This window comes from Pteronotus mesoamericanus, unplaced genomic scaffold (assembly GCF_021234165.1).
Source record: "Pteronotus mesoamericanus isolate MK-2021 breed Mesoamerican mustached bat unplaced genomic scaffold, CSHL_Meso_final contig_56, whole genome shotgun sequence".
NCBI lineage: Eukaryota > Metazoa > Chordata > Mammalia > Chiroptera > Mormoopidae > Pteronotus > Pteronotus mesoamericanus.
The window spans coordinates 13,315,833-13,335,741 of NW_026555201.1; the positions used below are offsets into that span (position 1 = coordinate 13,315,833).

Below are 19,909 nucleotides of genomic sequence, written 5' to 3' on the forward strand. Positions count from 1 at the left end.
TTAAACAATGTCAGGTTATGAATTATATTAGCCAAAGACAAAATATTTAAATCTGACACCGAAAGAGTGCATTCTGAGTTTGATGCTAGCTTGGTGTACTTTCATTTTGCTGTGTATTGACATACTAAAATTAGGTTTCTGCAAGGCTGGTATTGACAGGGTTAGGCATTCCGGAATAGTTAAAGAAGAAGCTGAGTGTTACAGACACATTATAAGTAATTGTCTAATTTGGACTTTTTTTGTGGTAATATGTCACCTTACTACAAGTTAATGACTCACATTTAAGTTTGACTTATAGTCTTCTTATAAACAGCATTCACATTTCTATTGGTTTGCTTCCTAAATGCTGTGCATCAGCCTAAAGAGAAGGAAATATTCTTGCATTTATCTTTGGATTATCGATGACTTCATCCATCATGATCTTAGGAGGATGAAATAGGAAAGCAATTTGTGCTTTCACAATTTGGAGACCTTGGGTGGGGAGCATACAGATCATCTTATTTAAGAGACTTCTGAAATTTCAGTAATTTCCACCATGTTATATGTTAGAGAGAAACTAGACTACACATGCATCAAAAGTGGGCTGAGCCAGAAAAAAATTTGCTGAAATGCTTTAACATGACAAGATTTAACTTTATGGAGTGAAGTAATTTTACAGGGAGGCAAAGCTTCTTTGTGGCTGATGTTGTTTGCTTTGTCATACTGTTAGTTTTCAGGTGACAAGATATTTCTTCTAAGTGACATATCCTGTTTGAGTAAATAGTTTATTATTTGTTTTAGCTTAAACTATAATATTTATTTAAAAGCTAAATCATATAAGCTTCTAATAACTAATCCTTCTGGTATCCTTATTTTTAATGGTTCTATTTCTCTGATGTCATTGAAAATATGTCTGTATAAAGATATGAAAAATACTTCCAAAGTTTTACAATTCATCACAAGCATATTTGTGGAGAGCACACCATATTCTGTATTTTGCTACTTGGGATTAGTACATGTTTCTCAGCTCACAGACAATGGATTACGAAACAGGTAAGAAAATCAATGATTATCATTCATTGTCTGGTATGATAAACCAAGCTGAGGGCTTTATGGGACCATCAAAGGTATCTTCTTACTTTTCGATATTAAATAAAGTTGTGTTGGTAGAGCTCATTCATTTTGGACAAACCAGTCCTTAAAATTTTAAATAGTTGACAATGAACTCAGCAATTTTAAAACAAGATTTAGGCTACATGAAAATCCAGTTTGATTTGGAAATGGGAATTAAGTATATTTAGTGCAAATCGTGGCACATCAGAGAATTACTATAATGATAGCAAATGCATTGGACCCATTTGTTTCCCCCATGTTGATAATGCAATACCTTTTTCTATTAAGTCTTTGAAGTGTGGGTGGTGTCATGCTTTAAAAGCAAGCAAATGGAACTTACTAAAAAACCTTGATTTCTTTGGTTTTTGAGGACTTTTCTAGTTTGTTCCAATTTCATTTCACTGCCATAATACAGATTGCATTGATAGACGGCAGAATCATATAAATGGAGATTTTAAAGAAGAACAAGTGTGGAAGTAGAATATTTTCTTGATTATTATTTATCCCATTTGGATGAAAAAGAAGGAGGTTGTTGGCTGGTTGTCACCATGAAATGGCACCTTACTTATCCTATACCAGCTCTCTCAGAGAGGAAAAGGATGTCTGTGGCTTGGTACCACAAAGAATCACCTGTCCTGGATTCCACCCGTTTGTTCTCATCAAAATTCAAGAACACTGGTATGACAGGAGGGGTGGGAGGAGGAAATCGAGAGAAGCATAAGGGAAGCAGAGAGCTGAAAGTGGGACTCCAAAAAAGATAAATGGTTCCTGCATCGGTGCAGGGTAATGAAAACGAAATCGGTGGAGGCAGTGCCCACTTCCCTCACCATGTCTAGCCCCAAACACTGCTTTAAATAAAACATATTTCTGTTATTTCCCATTTCTTGCTTGCTAACTTAAAGATAAATGACTTGCTTGCAAGTGCAGTGAAAAGGAAATAAAATCAGTAACAGGCAGTGCCCCAAATGCCCCAGCTGCTTAACGGTCTGGCCTTGAGCAATACACAGTTTTTATGGAAAAGTTTTACTGTTCTGCTGTTAAGGAAACAAAAGCAACTCTCCCCAACTCCCGCCCCCAATTCTCACAAAACGAAAGCAAAGAAAAACAGAAAACCAAAATCAAAGCTCAAACAAGCCACAGCCATTCAGATTCATGCACGCAGTTGGTTCATGTGGCCACGGCAGCATTCACTGCTCAGAGGAAGTGTGGGCAGTGTTGCTGTGTGCGGCACTCACTTGCCCTCCAGTGCTGCTCTCTGGGACAGCGGGCAGGCTCGCTCCTGCAGCCAGGGGTCAGCCACTGCTAATTAGACCCATGGGTGTTCCTAGGTAGGCAACTGGATAAGCAATTAAAGAGTCTGTGAGCAGCAGTTAGGGGCACTCTCAAAGGTTGGCAATTAGGCAGCTCTGTAACTGAAGCAACTCAGTAGTTCCATACATGGGGCAGGACTTGATAGTGTTAGGAGGTAGAATAAAAGCACTTTCAGAACAAAAATCATATCCTATTAAAAATAATAGGAAACAGTTAGTGAGTATCTCCTTTTCCGTCTGCCACTATGCTTATGTGGCTTATATCTACAATTCCTTTAATCTTTAGAACAGTGCTTCTCAGATTTAGTGTGCATCAAATTCACCAGGAGGCCTTATTAAAACATATAATGAATGCTAGGCTTTGCTCCAGGTTTCTAAGTCAGGAAGTCTGGGGTGGGGCCTGAGATTTTGCATTTCTAACAAGTTTCAGGTGATGCTGCTGCTATGGTTGTGACCACCATGTTTTGGGAACCACTACCTGTGTAAAACCCTCTGTGGTAAAAGTCACTACAGCAAACTTTGAGCACCTGCCATATACTAGGCACTTTGTTAAGCAGTTCCCAACAGTTATCTCATTTAATCTTTACAAAAACTTTATTGGGTGTCATTTAACACCTTTAAATGCAGAGCTTTGGGTTCATAAGACAGAAGACTTAGCTGAAACCATAGATAGAACAAATGATGGAACCATGATTTATACTTAAGTGCTGGTCTTCAAAACCCATAGTCTAACCACTGTACCACAGCACGTCCTGGCGTCTTGTCTTTACATTTAGCTCCACTTGAATTTTTCACCATTTTCTGTATCCCAGGTAAAGAACAGAAAAAGCTACTGAAGATCACTTATTTTCTTTATTTACTTAGCAGGAGTTATGCAAACACAAGACTGAACTCTGTCAGTGAATTTTACCCTGATAGAAGGACACTGCAATACTTTGCCACCAAGTGAACAAATTATCTCCTTTATGGAGTGCTCCTGTGTTATTTTGCTCTATCTTCAATGTCCAGACAGAACTGTGAGCTACAGACTTTCTAAAGGTGATGTTGGGTGTGGCTGAGGAAGCTGAGCAGGTTGCCATGGAAGAAGTGGTACTTGAGTGGAAGAAGTTGGTGGTCCTAAGTTTATGGGCGAAAAGGAGCAGCTTATGGGGAACTCTGTGAGATGGGCACGCATTTATGTAGATACAGTGAGGAAAGCAGCCCAATTTGAGGGGAAGGTGTATGGGGAGAAGCAGATGTGTAGAGACAATGAGTCAAATATGGATCAGTTTGATTGCCAACAGAGAAGTTGGGTTTAAAAATGAATTGGCCAGCTCTATGCAAGAGAAAATTGAGTTGAGGTGAATGCATTCCTTCCCTATATTCTTTTCTTCTTTGCTATGTCTCTTCCATAGCTAATTACTTATTCCAAAGCTGTCTATTGAGCATTTGCTCCATGCTAGGCAGTGGACCAGGCAATGGTCTAGAGCAAGGCATAAAAGATGGTGACATTGCACTCAGAGATCTTCCATTGCAGGTCCTGCTACTCAATGCTCTAGCAGCATCAGCTTCAGGCATCTCTGGGAATTTGTTAGAGATACATAGTCTCAGGTCCAGCCAAGATCTACTAAGTCAGAATCTGTATTTAAACAAGATCCTTAGGCAATACATACGAGGTCTGTCCAAAACAGGCCAAGCCATTGTTAATATAACAAAAATAGTTTGCATGACACCGATGTAATCTGGCAGGCAAGGAGAGTGGACTGGAATGTGCATGCATGAACAATGACGACTTCACTGTACTAGTCAGTGGGGGCCGTAGACACTGTTGAGTGAGTATGTGCACTGTGTAGCCATCACATTCAAAATGACTGAGTGAGCAGAGCAATGAATCTGCATCAAATTTTGTGTTAGGCTTGGACATTCTTCTGCAGAAGCTATTTGGATGATTTGAAAGTCCACAGCTATGGGCAACAGGTGATTGACAGCTTTATCACAACAACACGTCCATTCATGCATCAGGTCTCCTACAGAAATTTTTGATGAAACATCAAATCACACAGGTGACTCACCCCCCTTACAGCCCAGATTTGGGATCTTGTGATTTCTGGCTTTTCCCACAACTAAAATGACCTTTGAAGGGAAAGAGATTTCAGACCATCGATGATATTCAGGAAAATGTGATGGGGCAGCTGGCGGCAAATGAGAGAACGATGTCAGGTTCCAAAGCGGCTACTTTGAAGGAAACTGAGGCATCATTGTCCTTTGTACAATGTTTCCTGTATCTTGTATCCTCTTCAGTAAATGTCTCTATTTTTCATTATGTGGCTGGATACCTTCTGGACAGGCCTCATATGTACATTAATGTTTGAAAAGCAACAGACAATTCAGCTGTTAGTATTTTGCCCTCTTTTTCTCATTCACTGAAATCATCATTGTCTATCCTGAATGGCCTGAATTAGGCAAGGAATATATTACCAAGAATGAGCAATGTAAATAGGAACATATTTTCATATGTGAAGGAAGTAAAATCCCTGACTAATGGTCATCAGGTGCTTGATGATTGTCTTCAGTAATGGTATGGGAATGGAGACATTACCTTCTTCTCACCTTTTGGCTCCTCACTCAGGGCCGAGCACTTTGGTATTGCCCAGAGAGGGCTGATGGACTGAGATGGTGGAGAAATTAATAAAAATTAAATCAGAAAATATAAACTGTTTCTGGATATTACCAATATATAGTAAGGCATTACTATGAGATCTAAAGCTAGGATAAAAATTGTAAGGAAAGCTACTTTTAGCCGATTTGAAGGCTGTCTAAATTTGGAAATGTTAGAAATTAGGAATTTGGAACAGGAAAGAGTGGTAATCCAGGTGAAGGTAAGAAGATCTAATTTTAGAAAAGAAGGTGGTTTGGGGAAATAGTGTGAAAACTTTGTGACAGTGATGGGATTAAAATAACTGCACTACTGAAGATTTCTTGTTCTGCGCATTAAAAGTGGATGGGCATGGGCTGCAGGGACCTCGTGGGTGGAGGTTTATAAACCTTGATAATTAGGTGTATAATAGGTCAGCAAGGAAATAGGGATAAAAATATCAACACCACCAGGCTGAGTCCTTAGTTCGGATTTGGAGTTGAGGTGCAGTGTCACTTTGGACCTTAGTCATCTACATATTTTTTCCTAGGAGTGGATAGACTTCCTATTAGAAATCTTGTTACTTAATAAAAAAAAAACAGATTAAAAGACATTATTACATAGTATAATTTACATCGCAGTGCATGGAGAAAAGTGGTGTTTTCCAGCTATTTGGGGATTAAAATCAACCTTTGATTTTCTAGTAGCTGGTAGAATGGGTATAATTTTAGGTTTATTGAAAGCCCTCTGAATAACTTTCTTAATTAATCCTTCCTCTTTTAATTCTTTTAAGTGGAAAGAGAAGAGCAGCAGTGGTTTCTACTGCTAGAATTGTATTTCAAGGGACATGGTGTAAAATAATATTACAGTGCTCACAGAAAGCAAAAATCTCTGTGTAATATATTGTTCTGCAAATCATTCATCATCATAATTGCTATAGTCGACACTTGTCTCATTTGTAGATTTTTCCTTTCTTGCCAGAATTTTTCTTCAGTAAAAATGATTTAAAGAGTAACTCTGGGGTTCAATCCTATTCTTCATGATAGAACAGGGACAAGAAGAGTATATTTTCCAAATCCACTCCCACTCGAATTCTAGTTTATTGTGATTGCACATTCCTTAGGAGTTTGCCGATCACAGTGCCTTTTCTTTATGTTCTCTTGGGAGTGAATTCCATATTCTGTCAAGAGATTTCAGAGGGGAGACCCTATTACTACTGCATATCCCTTAAATGACACTTTGCATCTATTTTAGAAAGATTCATTCTATGAGCCACAGATATTTAAGTTCAAATGAACCAGTGAGCCCACACATATGAGATATTAGAAATTACTTTGGCATTTAGGCATCTTTTATTTCAGTTTTCCTTCATGGTCCAGTGAGATAAAGAAGACAGGAATTGAAACAAGCGACTTGGCACAAACACAAGACTACGCTTGCATGTGCTTAGGTGTAGACACACAACTACCTATCTCAGAGGATAAACAGCTAGAGGACAGGGACAATATCCTAACTACATAGGCTTGATCCACAGGGTCTTGTGTAGGACTTTAAAAATAAACATCTGTCAAACTGAACTCATTGAAATAAAACATTAGTAAAACGTTTCCCAGAAACTGTGACAGCAATTCAGAATATTCTGTTTTATATTGCTGGTGACCATATTTTTAAGCCGAAAAATTAGAGACAATTGTTGAATGAGTGGGCAGAATATTTGAAATCAGAGGTGCCTTGAGCTACCTAAGGTATATGATTGCCATGTCTATATTTGTGTTAAAGAATGGGTTCATGAGCCATTATTTTTTCAAGGAAGTATTACTTTTTATTCTATATGCTTAAACTTGCTTCAATATATGTTTAACTTTATTTTTATTGTTGACACTGTTCTAGATGTCCCCGTTTTCCCCCCTTTACCCCTCTCCACCCAGCCCTGGCCCCCTCATCCCTCCTGCCATCACTGCACGGCTCTCTGTGTCTATGTGTGGACAACAGTATGGAGTTTTTTTAGAAGAATTAAAAATGGAACTGCCTTTTGACCCAGTGATCCTACTCCTGGGAATATATTCTAAGAAACCTGAAACACATGTTTAAAAGAATATAGGTATCCCTTTGTTCAGAGCAGCATTATTTACAGTGGCCAAGATCCAGAAACAGCCCAAGTGCCCATCAGTAGATGAGTGGATATAAAAAGCTGTGTTGGCATTTATACAATGGAGTACTACACAGCTGTAAAAAAAGAAAGAAATCTTTCCTTTTGTGACAGCATGATGGACCTGGAGATTATTTTGAGCTATTATTTTTAAAATGCATAGTGAAGAAGTGGGATAATACACTTAAAACATTAAAAAGAAGTTGAAAACTTATAAAGTCAATATAATTTTCCTTAGACAGAAGCACATTTTGTGCAGTTGGGAATGGAAGCAGGTATGCATGATGTGGGGAAACCATTTACAGGGAGGCTGGAGATGCAGTTTATTTTAGGTGTCAATAGAAATGGAAGAGTTTTAACATTTTTAAAAGCTTATGCTTGTTATCTCTTGTAAAACCCTGGAGGCAGGTTTTATATTACCTGGTTTACTATTGGGAGACTGAAGCTCAGAGAGGCTACTGACTCCAAACCTGGGGCTGTTTCTACTTTACTCTGTCTTCTGTTAAAATGCTGTAAAATCTCATAGGCCAACCCAAGAAAGTCAGCAGCTAATTAGAACCAATCCTTCCTAATCTTCAAACTATCCCTATTAATTATCTATGAATGAAAATATCGTGGGAATTTCCTGGGTGGTCTTTCCTGATATTTAATTACACTAGTAGCTTTTCAGACTGAGCTCAAGGATTGCCCTCTCCAGGAAGGTTGCTTTCTTCGTACCTCTCAGGCTGGCACAGGTGTCCTTGGCCTGTTACTACACTGCATTCTAAATTCCCTTCTCTGTATCTGCACCAAGGGATTCTGATTTCCTGGCCCCTTCAGCTCAAAGAGTGGTCCATGGACCAGCAGCGTCAGCATTATCTGTAAACATCTTAGAAATACAGAATCTCAGGTTTCAAAGAGACCTACTAAGACAGAATCCGAATTTTAAGGAAAACCCCAAGTAATTTGTATTCACTTGAGTTGAGAAGCATTGTCCTCACACGTGACAAGCAGACTTTTGAACAAAGAGATGCAGCAATAAGTGATTTTTATAATGCATGTAGCCCAGTTTCCTTCTGAGGTTCTGTGAGAGTGTGGATGCTCTGGCTTCCTGGAGTGGCAGAGGCATGTGTCAGGTCTTAGCTGAGGGAGATCCTTTCCTTTTGCTCCAGCACTTGCTCTTTTTAGGCAGGTCTGAGCTGCATGGCTGGAAGGAAAGAGAAGTAATCATGCTGCACATACAAGGCAGACTAGCTACAGGCACCTACCTGTCTAGTGCTCTGCTCCTATATATCTTAGGCAGGCGCGAATGACTCTTAATACAAGCATGTTTTGATGCCAAGAAGAAAGGAAGGGAGAAGTAAATCTACAACTTCATTTTTAGACCTCCTTCAGAGACAACGAATAGTTCTCCTTAATTATTTATGGTGTTACCTTGGTGGTATTTATAGATTATGATCAGGTTCCCTCCTTGAAGCTCATTCTCTAGACTGTATAAATTTAGTTTCCCCGAGTGTGACTCATACGTCTTTTCCTCTGAGCTAAGCCTGAACTGCATTCTATTCCCCTTTGCTTGTTCTGTGATTTATCTACGTTATTCCTAAACTGCTGCAGTCAGAGAGTTCATGCTTATGGTCTTTGGCTGGTGTAGATTCACTGCTGTCTCTCTGGTTTTACATGCTCCTCCTAATATGCATAGTTGAGAATTGCACTAGGATTATTATTTTTTTTTATTGTCAGACCAGTAAAAACATTTAAATGTAGTAGGGTAGATAAATAAACTCTTTTTCTAATACATGCACTTGGCTGTGGTTAAGCATGTTACTACAACTCTTTTAGGTAGGAAACTGAGATCTGTGTAAACATCAACAAAATCAAGTCAGTTCTCAAACAGATCCTGGAAAAAAATTAGCTTGTTTAAATTTCTGATCTGTAGGAATTTTCTGTTAATTGGAATTCAAAAATATGTTTCAGATGACTTTTTGAACAAGTGTCATCGTGCCCACTTATGTTTTCACACAGAGTGTTGGAAAAGAATGTGTTTCTCTTTTTTGGCTATACTTACTTATTAGATTGATGCCAAGTTTTTTCTCTGAAGCTTTTTTTATTGCCAATTTGGGGCTTTATTCCACTACCCCTACCTCCAGAAAATATCCTGTTGTTTTCCAATGAAGGATGGTGGTGATGATGAATTTTCTGCTTGACAGTTTTGCCAAAGATCATGGTTGACCGTGTAGACAAAATGCGACTTCTTCCATTAGGTATTTCCTACTTGTAACACTTACCTGCTGAATTGTAAATAATTCGAGGACAATGAAAAACTAGTTGCTTAAGAGCTAGGTTGATCTTCAGAATTTAGAATTATTGAAAGCAGAGAAAAGTCCACTTTTGAGCATCAGTGTGTGAAGGTGACAGAATAGCACTGGATCAGGAGGAAACAGAGAGTGTGAATTTTCTCATTGGATCTACATGTAGTAGTTATGACTTCACCCAAGCCACTTGTTTATACTGAAGTTAAATTTTTTCAGCTTCAGAAGGCTTTACGGAGGATTGAGTGGTTGATGCATGTAAAGTCCTTGGCAAACAATGATGTACTGTAAACATATAAGGTAGCAGATGATGATGAAGATGCTGCTGCTTATGGTAATGTAACTTATGTCCCATGAGGAAGAAATATTCTAAATTAATTTTGTAAACCTAAAGTATGTCCTTAAAAGGGCATACTAAAAGAAGGAGACCATTAATATATGATTCTTTTCTACAAAATCCCAGGATTTAACAATCAACATAGTTTGAGTTCTCTAAAGAGAAAAACCCTGTAGACTTCTTTTTGAAAGTTGGCCCTACACTTATTCATAATGGCCAAAACTTGGAAGCAACCAAGACAGCTAGGTGACTGTATAAAGTGTGATACCTGGAGACAATAGCATATTATCTAACACTAAAGGGAAATGAGCTATGTAGCCTTAAAAAGACATGGAGGTAACTTCAATGCATATTACTAAGTGAAAGAAGCCAATCTGAAAAATGCTACATATTGTATGATTCCAACTATATGGCATTTTGGAAAAGAAAAAACGATGGAGGTGATAAAACTTTCAGTGGCTGCTGGGGATTGAGGTTGGGAGGTGGGGAGAATAGGTGGGGCATAGAGGATTTTTAAGGCAGTGAAAATACTGTATATGGTATTATAATGGTGGATATATGCCAGTATACATTGGTCCAAACCCATAGAATGTATACCACCAGGAGTGAACCTTAAGGTAAACTATGGCATTAGATAAAAAAGAAAGTGACCTTACATAGGTAAAAAGAATCATATTAAATTAAACAAATTCAGTCTGTCTCTGTTTTCAGTAGAATATTTTTGAAGTGTAAGTTTAAGAAATAACTTTTCTATTTTAAGCATTGAATATTGTGACCTGGTGTATGGCAAATAATTGTTAGCTCACTTTAACTGAACTTCCAGCATGGTTGAATGATCTCCTATCTAAAAGCCCGCTCTCTTCAGATCATTTTTTCTTGGGACATTCCAACATTTTTACTAACTTTCACCCTTTGGAAACACATATTTTTATTGAAATGCCACTAGTTATTTTTTACCTCATAATTTGCTGAAAACATTGAAGCTTTTACTTTTTTTCCCCCCTCATGCTACTTCAACATATTTTCTTCTTTGAATTGATAGTGGTTTCTTTTTTTAAAAAATTAAAAAAAACCCCTTATCTAAGGATATGTTCATTAATTTTAGAGAGAGGAAGAGAGGGGTGTCAGAGAGAGAGAGAGAAAGATAGAGAGAAACATTGACCGTTGCCTCGCATATGCACCCCAACCAGGGATTGAACCTGCAGCCAGGTATGTGCAGTTACTGGAGATTGAACCTGCAATCTTTTGTTATACAGGACAACTTTCTGACCAACTGAACTACCCAGCCAGGGCAATAGGCAATACTGGTTTCTTGTATTATTATCTTAACAAATAAGGTATTATTCCTCATCTTCAAGACTATCTTGCTCTGCATATAGCTAACCTCTCACTCCTACTATATACATCATTTCATACTGGGGGTGCTCCTGGATAGAGCCATTTAACTTCTTGAGAATTTCATTTACTTCATCTGTAAGGAATGTCATCCTAGAGCTGATATGTTACTCTAGCTCAGTCTTCCTCTGTCTAGCGGGGCTTTATTTCCATAGCTGTCATTTTCACCAGCATCTTCTATTTCTCCTTTGTTAAGTTCATCCCTTTTTCTGAAAACAGACATCATTATTCATTAATTTCATTGTCCATAAATCCATGCATCTAAAACTAAATGGCTGTTTCATTATTTTAGGCATTGCATACTTCCAGATGAATAAGAAGGTTTCCAGCAATAGTGGATACTGTGGTGCTTACTCATCCTCCAGTTGCTGAGCATACATGCTGCTAAAGGGTCAGTTTCTTCATGGGAATTGCCCTTGGTTACAGGTATCTTTCTCACTGAAGGTGTATCCTCTCGGAAGGTGAGGGGTTGATGGTAGGGTAGGGGCAAAATAAACAATCTGCTGATGTAAAGAAGGTAAAAAGGCCTGCCCCCTTGCCAAAATCTGTGACACTTTTAAAGAGAGCCCCTTCAACCCCAGAGCTCCCCATTGGATGGGATGCAGCTCGAGATGCAACTGCACCACAGGTCAGCCTCTCTCTCTGCTTGTCCTGCTTTACAGATATGTTTCCTGAGAATGCATCCCAAGAATCTTTCTATAGGCAACTCTCCCTCTGAGAGTTGGTTTCCAGAGAAACTAATCTAAGGAGCTCATACTTTAGTTAGTAGAAAAGATGGACTAGAAAACCTGTCATTAGAGGTAAGTATGGTGAGCATAGTGGTGAAACTGCAGTTGTATAAGAGCTTGTAGAAAGGAGAAAGGACTGACCTTGGAATATGGGAACACAGAAAACAATAAGGAAGTGAGGATTGATGAGCTGACACTTCTGTGTATAGAAGGTAGCCATTCAGGTGAGGGGATAAAAGTAATCTAACAGCCAAATGTTTTTGCTAAGAGAGCTTGATATATTTGGGCAGCCCTAAATGGAAATGAACTCTGCATCAGATGAGGGAAAAGGTAAGTGGAGTGAAAGTTATGAATGGCTGTGTGCAGTGGGACTCTACTGTTTTATTCCTATTAGCATTCATTATTCTTTCTTCAAGTGTTAACACTTTGAATTGCTATGAACTTTTTTAGTTCAGTTTAGATTTGGCTGCAAGTAATAGAAACTCTACAAATAATAGTGGCTTAAACTAGAAATGTGTTCATTTCTCTCTCACATAAAAGGAGTATAGAGGTAATCAGTCTAGTGCTGCTATGGTGCTTCATGGGGTCAGGAACACAGCCTCGCTCTATGCTGTCATTCCCCCATAGATGATTTACATTCCCCAGATCAGTTGATTTCCAAGAAGACCCTGGGTCCCATCTATTCCTTCTGTACTCCAGCCAGCAGGAAGGAGGAAGGGGAGAAAAAGGCATGTCTTCTATCTTTAAGGATACTTCCCGGAAGATGCATACAACTGCCACTTAGGTTCCACTGGCCAGAACTCAGTCATGTGGTCTTGATAGGGTAGGGCCTAATTTTGGTAGGGTGAAAATATAGTATTCAGTATATAAGAGACTATGTATAAAGTTAAAAATATGATGGAAAACTTAATTTTGTGAATCTGCAGTCTCTGCCATAGAAATGATCACCTCCCATTGGGTACAGTTTTGTTAGACACCAAAGGGTGGACAGGTGACTTACAATCATCTAAACATATGCTCTGTCCATGGTTTTTGACTATGGGCTGAATGTACCAAAGATGGAAATAGTGTTCTGAGGAACTCATCCACATGTTTCTGCAACCCAGAATCTTTTAAGCCTATTTTATCAGTTTTTCCTTTGATTTTGTGAGCCACCTTTGTCTTTTCATAACTTTGAAGTTGTTTCTGTTACTTGCAAAAAATTTTCTAACTAGTATACCATATTAACCACATCAAAATGCTTAGACACTATTGTATAGATAAAAGAATGCATTGATGAGCTTTAAGCAGAATCGTGAGGCTATCATCATATTTTTGTCTTGATAGTTTTTTTAACCTTCAAAATTGGAGAAATTGGAACAAATTAATATTGGAAGCAAAGCTGGTTCTAAAATTAGTGCATTAATCTAAATCAAAAGTGGTGAGAAGCCAAGCTTAGAGATACCAATAAGGATGAAGCCAAGGGGCATTATTCAAAAGGTATTAGGAAGGTCTTTAAATATTGCATATCTATGGGCAAATAATATCTATTAATAAAAGATGAGCCTGATGTTTGCAAAGATAGTTCTAAAAAATCTTCTAAAAATAAATAAAATACTGTCATTCTTTAAAATCTTGGGCTGCTAAATTATTGGTGTACATTCAGAAGGAGAAAATACTTGAATAGGTTTTGGAAGAACTGTTTCACAGAAGTAATGAACTACAAACACCAAAAAAAAAAAAGATATTTGGTAGAAAAGATTGAAACACCCGCAGTTTAAAATCAGTGCTCAAAATATAAATATGAGGAGAAAGAAAATACCTTAAAAACTCTCAAATTTCTATGAATGTGGGGTTATCTGAAATAAAATTCAGCACATTTAAATAAAGAATTGCTAATATTTGGTATTCACCTTCCTAAATTGTGTGTTTTAGTGTTATGTTTTGATTCTATTTATGTATATAAATTCATCATTATATAGTCTGATTTAAAGAATGCTGTGGATATAAGGTTTTCTTAGATTGGCAAACACTTGAGAAGTGTGGTATAAGTGAAAACAAATTAAATCTACCAGATCTAAAGACTTATTTTAATTCTCAACTAATCATTTGTTTTATATGTGTACTTCAAACTCATTTTCAGTGTTTGAACTCTTGGAGAACAGAATAAGTTTACAAGAGGAGAGAAGTTGCCTGTATTTATTAAAAATCGAGGTGTATTACCCCAAAATAATATCTTTAAGTATACTCTGTCTATTTCCTATAGAAAGCAAGGATGAAGAGAATGTAGTTAATGTAGGTGATTGACATGTAGAATTGGAAGAATCAACCATTTTCATTAATTAGTGAAGTAAACAATTAATAAAGAGAACACCAGTGGAGCATAATTTATATATTTTGTAAGTAGATTTAATTAATACTTATGAGGAAGAGTTAGTTCAATCATCTTTGTTAATATTAGAGGAAGATGAAGTTGGACATTTAAGAATTAGAGCACATTTGATTTCCTTATAATGACATGCAATGCAGTTTTATAGACATGATGCTGAAATAGAGATTTTTTTCTTTAATATTTTTGGAACTCAGCCATTGTAGCAACTAGGAAGGGATTAAGAAGTATAAATTGGTTGTTATAGGGTAGTCATGGGGATATGAAGTACAGCATAGGGAATGCAGTCAATAATATTCTAATAACTATGAATGGTGTCAGATGTATGCAAGATTTATTGGGATGATCACTTAGTAAATTACATAATGTCTAATCACTGGGGCATACACCTGAAACTAAGATAACAGTGTATGTCAACTGCAATTGAAAAGTAAATGTGATTTAAAAATGGAAAAAAGTTTTTATGGTTTAAAAAAAATAACAACGAGGCTTTGAGGTCCAGGCTGCTATAACAGAGTAGCATATACTGCATGGCTTAAACAACAATCATTTATTTCTCACAGTTCTGGAGGCTGGCATGCCCAAGGTCAATGTACTGACAGATTTGGTGTCTGGTGAAGGCTCACTTCATGATTTGCAGGTGGTAGCCTTCTTGCTGTACATTCACATGGTGGAGAGAGAGTGCTAGCCCTCTAGTCTCTTCTCATAAGGGCACTATTCCCATCCTGAGGATGCTACTCTCATGACTTCTTCTAACCTTAATTACTTCCCAAAGGTCCCACTTACAAATATTATCATGTTGGGGGTCAGGGTTTCAACATATGAAATTTTGGGGGAATGAGGACACAAACATAAAGTTCATAACAAGATATTAGTTAATTTCAGTGATAATGCTAATAACACAGTCAGTTCATTTATTGCATGTGAGGCACTAATCCAAGTGTTTTATATGTAATTCTCCTAACATCCCATGAATTAGGTCCCATTACTATCTTTATTTTGTAGATGAGCAAACAGAGGAACAAAAAACTTATATAACAGAGCTAATAACTCTCAGAATCAGGATTCTAATCCAAACAATCAAGATCCAGAGTCTATGCTTTTACTTACTATGCTATATAAATAACATATATTGGGGATATTGACATGAGTAGCCCAAGGCAGAAATCAGAGAAAGTCACTTTTCCATATAAGTATAGTTTTTGCAAAGTTAAATGTTAAGATTTACATCATTCTGGAACTTTTTGTGAATGTGGGGTCTCTGACTCTCTCACGTAGGCAGGATTCCCATAAATATATATATGTTAAATCTGGTTATTTTCTCTTGATAAAAACAAACAAACAAAATAATTTACATTATTCTTACTATGGTCTACAGCAGTCCACATGTTCTTGTCTTGGGCCAGATGTAAGCGATAACCTTATTATCTGTAACTTTAAATTTAATTCTATGTACTCTCCTGCTTATTGTGCCAAGAGATTGCATTGTTCCTGTTACTTGTTTAAGGTAGCCCAGAACTGATGGCTGGTACTCTTCTCAATGGATATGCTTTCTTTCTTTCCTTCTTTTCTTTCTTTCTTTCTTTCTCTTTCTTTCTTTCTTTCTTTCTTTCTTTCTTTCTTTCTTTCTTTCTTTCTTTCTTTCTTTCTTTCTTCCTTCTTCCTTCCTTCCTTCCTTCCTTCCTTCCTTCCTTCCTTCCTTCCTTCCTTCCTTCCTTCCTTCCTTCCTTCCTTCCTTCCTTCCTTTTTCTTGCAAAAAAAGTAGTATGATTAGGGATATAGTATGAAGAGACTTAAGGGATCTAAAAAAGTGTGAAAGGTCTTAAAATATCTTCTAGGTCATTGATTCTAAAAAAGAAAGCCCTTCTCAGAGCTGAAGAACAACCCGCTTGTTTATATATTGGAATAGATCATTCATATTGCATAAATTGTTTACACTGGAAATTCATTTATTTGTCTAAGCCAGCTTTAATTACAGAATCATATTTACTCTCTTTTGACTATTTTGATTACTATTCTTATAATTTGTTAACATTGGATTTCCTAATATTTTCTTCCTGTACAAAATTTACTGAACATATGAGGTCTGTCCAGAAGGTATCCAGCCATTAATATGAAAAATAGTGACTTTTATTGAAGAAGCTACAAGATACTAGAAACATTGTATATATGACAATATGCTTCAGGCCCCTTCACACAGTTCTCCCAGTCGCTGTATTATCCTGGACCTCATCAACAGTCTGACATCTCTTCCCTTTCAAAGGTGATTTTAGTGTTGGGAAAAGCCAGAAGTCACAGGGCATCAAATCTGGGCTGTAGGGGGACTGAATCACCTGAATTATTTGATGTTTTGCCAAAAAACTTCATGTGATGTGATGCATGAGTGGGTGCGTTGTCATGATGAAGCTGGCAATCACCAGTTGCCCATAGTCTCCTGAATCATCCAAATAGTTTCTTTGGAGAAATGTTCAAACTTAATGCAAAATTTGATGCAGATCCATTGTTCTTCTTGTTCATTTTGAATGCGACAGCCACACAGTACATATATTCACTCAAGTGTTTACTGCCCCCACTGCCTAGTACGATGAAACCATCATTATTTCCAAATGCGCATTCCAGATCACTCTCTTTGGCTGCCAGGTCACATTGATGTTGCGCAAGCCATTCCTGTTATATTAGCGATGGCTGGACTTTTTCTGGACAGACCTTGTATGGCCAGATTAGATAGGATAGTTCTTTATTAATATTTCAATAATCCTTTTATTGGAATTTATTGCAAGTTAAACATTGACCCCCATATATCAATATTGCTTTTGTAGAAGTAGATATAGAGCTATTATTTGAGTCCTATTAGGTGAACATAAACTTTTTTTTCTTTCTTTTAATTGTTGTTCAAGTACTTTATAAGCCTCTGCATTTCTAAAGTGGTAATAATAAAAGTACCTATCTCTTAAAATGTGGCAGGATTAAAATGAGATTGCCTGTGGAAAGCTCTAAGCACTGTGTCTAACAAGTAAGTACTTTATAGGTGTGGCTACTGTAATTTTCAAAGGTGTGTTATTTACTCTTTATAACATCTGAAATTTATCTATCCTTACTACTGAGGCAACTGAAGCCTGGGGAGCCGAATGACACAGAACTTATAAGCAGTGGACCAAGCGCAGTTCCCATAAAATTCACTTATTTTTTAAGTCAAATCAAACTTTTGAGTCCTGCTGTGTGCCTGGCCCCGGGTTGGGCTCTGGTGGTAGGCTGATGAAAATAAAGGGGCATCCCCTGCAACTGAGCAACATAAGCAAGGTCTGGTTGGTAAGAACGATACGGTACTGGGGTGTGAGGAAGTATAAGCAGTCTGGTGCAGCTGGAGTGCAAAAAGCAAGAAAACGAGGGAGAGTGGTGTGGGGTCTGGACTGCCCCGAATACCTGCAGAACTGGGTCAGAGCACACGTGGAAGCCACACTCAGGCCCCTATCCCTGAGCTCTGAGTAGCTGTGGTCCTTTTGTCCTCCTTCCCTTGGCTTGGTCAAACATCGGGGGGACAAATTGCTTGTGGCGAACACCCCTGCTGTACAGCTGTGAACACCCCAGGAGCGTCTCCACTCAGGCAGAAGGCGCAACGGAGCCTGTGCTGGCCCTGGAATTGAACTCCAGGCCTCGTGGTATGTAAACATTCAACAACTAGCTTTCTGAATATAGTTCCTATGTGCATGGTGGTTGACATTTTTATTTATGTTAATGAGTAAGATAAAAGTGAAACAATGAAGTGGAACTTCACATGCTCCTCAACGGCGTGGATGGCTTCTTTGCTAAATTGCAAAGTAGTTTTTGAATACCAGACAAATGTTTCCACAATTTTTTGTGTGCCTATGTGTGATGGCTAGAGACACAACACATTTTTAAGTTTAATGTGCATTATTAATATTTTGTCCAACACTTTTTCATGCCTAAAAAATCAAGAGAGTGATAAATCAAGTCCTGACTTACAGCATTTGGTGATTTCTGTGGTGTAAATACTCTCACCATGACCAACTGCAAGGTACTAACATGACATCACTGAATGCAAATTTGGGAAGATATGCACAGTAACACACCATTGGGCAGTACTTCTACCAAATAGATACAACAGATGTAAATAGCTTCAAGTTCATATAATAGCAAAACAATTAGGAAGTGGTGTTTTTTAATGCTTATTACCTTTGTTTTCAATATAATTTATTTAATTTGAGTTTATGTAATTTATTTTTAATAATGGTCTAATTTAACATTCAGCTTGCAAAATTTCTGAAAATTTAACAATGGACATTTGTGAACCAGTCTGTTTGTTAACACCACTGTCTGGGCTATTTTGGCATGCAATTCTGGATTCTGGGGTATTCAGAATCTTGTGTAATGGGGTGGAGGGGTGTGTAGGCTGGGGGTGGGTAAATCACCTTGGCCCCAAGGATTCCTCATCCCCTGAGGAGAACTAAGTGTGGGAAAAAGGAAGACAGAGGTCCTTCAAAGCATGGGACCCGCATAGCAGCTCTGGTCCCTCCCATCCAAAAAAAGTTCTGAGCTCCAGCCCAGTTGGTCATTTGATTGGAGCATCATCCCGTACACCAAAATGTTGCAGGTTCCATCCCTGGTTGGGGCACATACGGGAGGCAACCATAGACATTTCTTGGTCACATTGATGTTTCTCTTTCTCCTCGTTCATCTCTCTCTAAAATCAGTGAAAACATATCCTTTGGTGAGGATTGAAAAAAAAGACAGTTCTGAGGCCAGATCACAGGGTGCCTTCTACTCTGCCTTTGGTACTTTTTGAATAGCAACAGAATAGCGACAAGTGTTTCAAAGTTGAGTGTAGCTGTAGAGTAACCATAATGCATCTTGATACAACATCAATTTTACTCATGTGTTTGAGAGGAAAATCCATTATTTTTCTATTAAAATGAGAATGAATATATCACAGAGTAGTATATAAAATTTGCATTTATTTTCCTAAGAAAATGCCACATAGAACAGAAATTTCATGCTCGAGGTAATCTGTTTCTGGATACCTCTAGGAGATTTTGTAAGCCTCCTCTGCTGTTATGTGTCATTTAGGGGACACTGAGACCTATTATAGGAGCCAGCTCTGGTGATTTTTGGCTCTTGGTTATCTCCAACAACAATTTGATGGGGAGCTATGAAGGAATCTTCAGTTTTGAAACACCTGTGCGAGTAGAGCGGTAAAGGCCTTTCCTCAGGTCTATAGTTAATGAGGGTGGAAATTCAGTCAGCACCCCGTTATCAATGTAATTCCTCTGCCCAAATAGAACCAATAGATTTGTCTCCTCATGCATTCTCCTTTTGTCTAACTGTACCTCTCAGAGTAGCATCTTTACGTTAATTCATCTTTTACAAGAGAATATCATTTTGCAATTTGTCTGCCTGGAGTTGGCCCCTCCTCTCTCAAGCACAAAAAAACCTTATGTGCCCTCGTTGCGTGGCTCAGCTTGTTTGGAGCATCGTCCTGTACACCAAAAACGTTGTGGGTTAATTTCCCAGTTAGGGAAGCTGGGTTGCTGGTTCCAGTTTCTGTCTGGGTGCATATGGGAAGCAACCAATTGATATCTCTCTGGCTCTCCTTCAAATTGATGACCATAT

The 19,909-nt window shown here is 37.9% G+C and overlaps 1 protein-coding gene across 2 annotated transcripts in view; it reads left to right on the top strand.

Annotated features, from left to right (window-relative positions):
* The window catches only part of TRHDE (thyrotropin releasing hormone degrading enzyme), a 393,263-nt gene that overhangs the window by 61,530 nt on the left and 311,824 nt on the right, over positions 1-19,909 (top strand). The window lies entirely within an intron of this gene.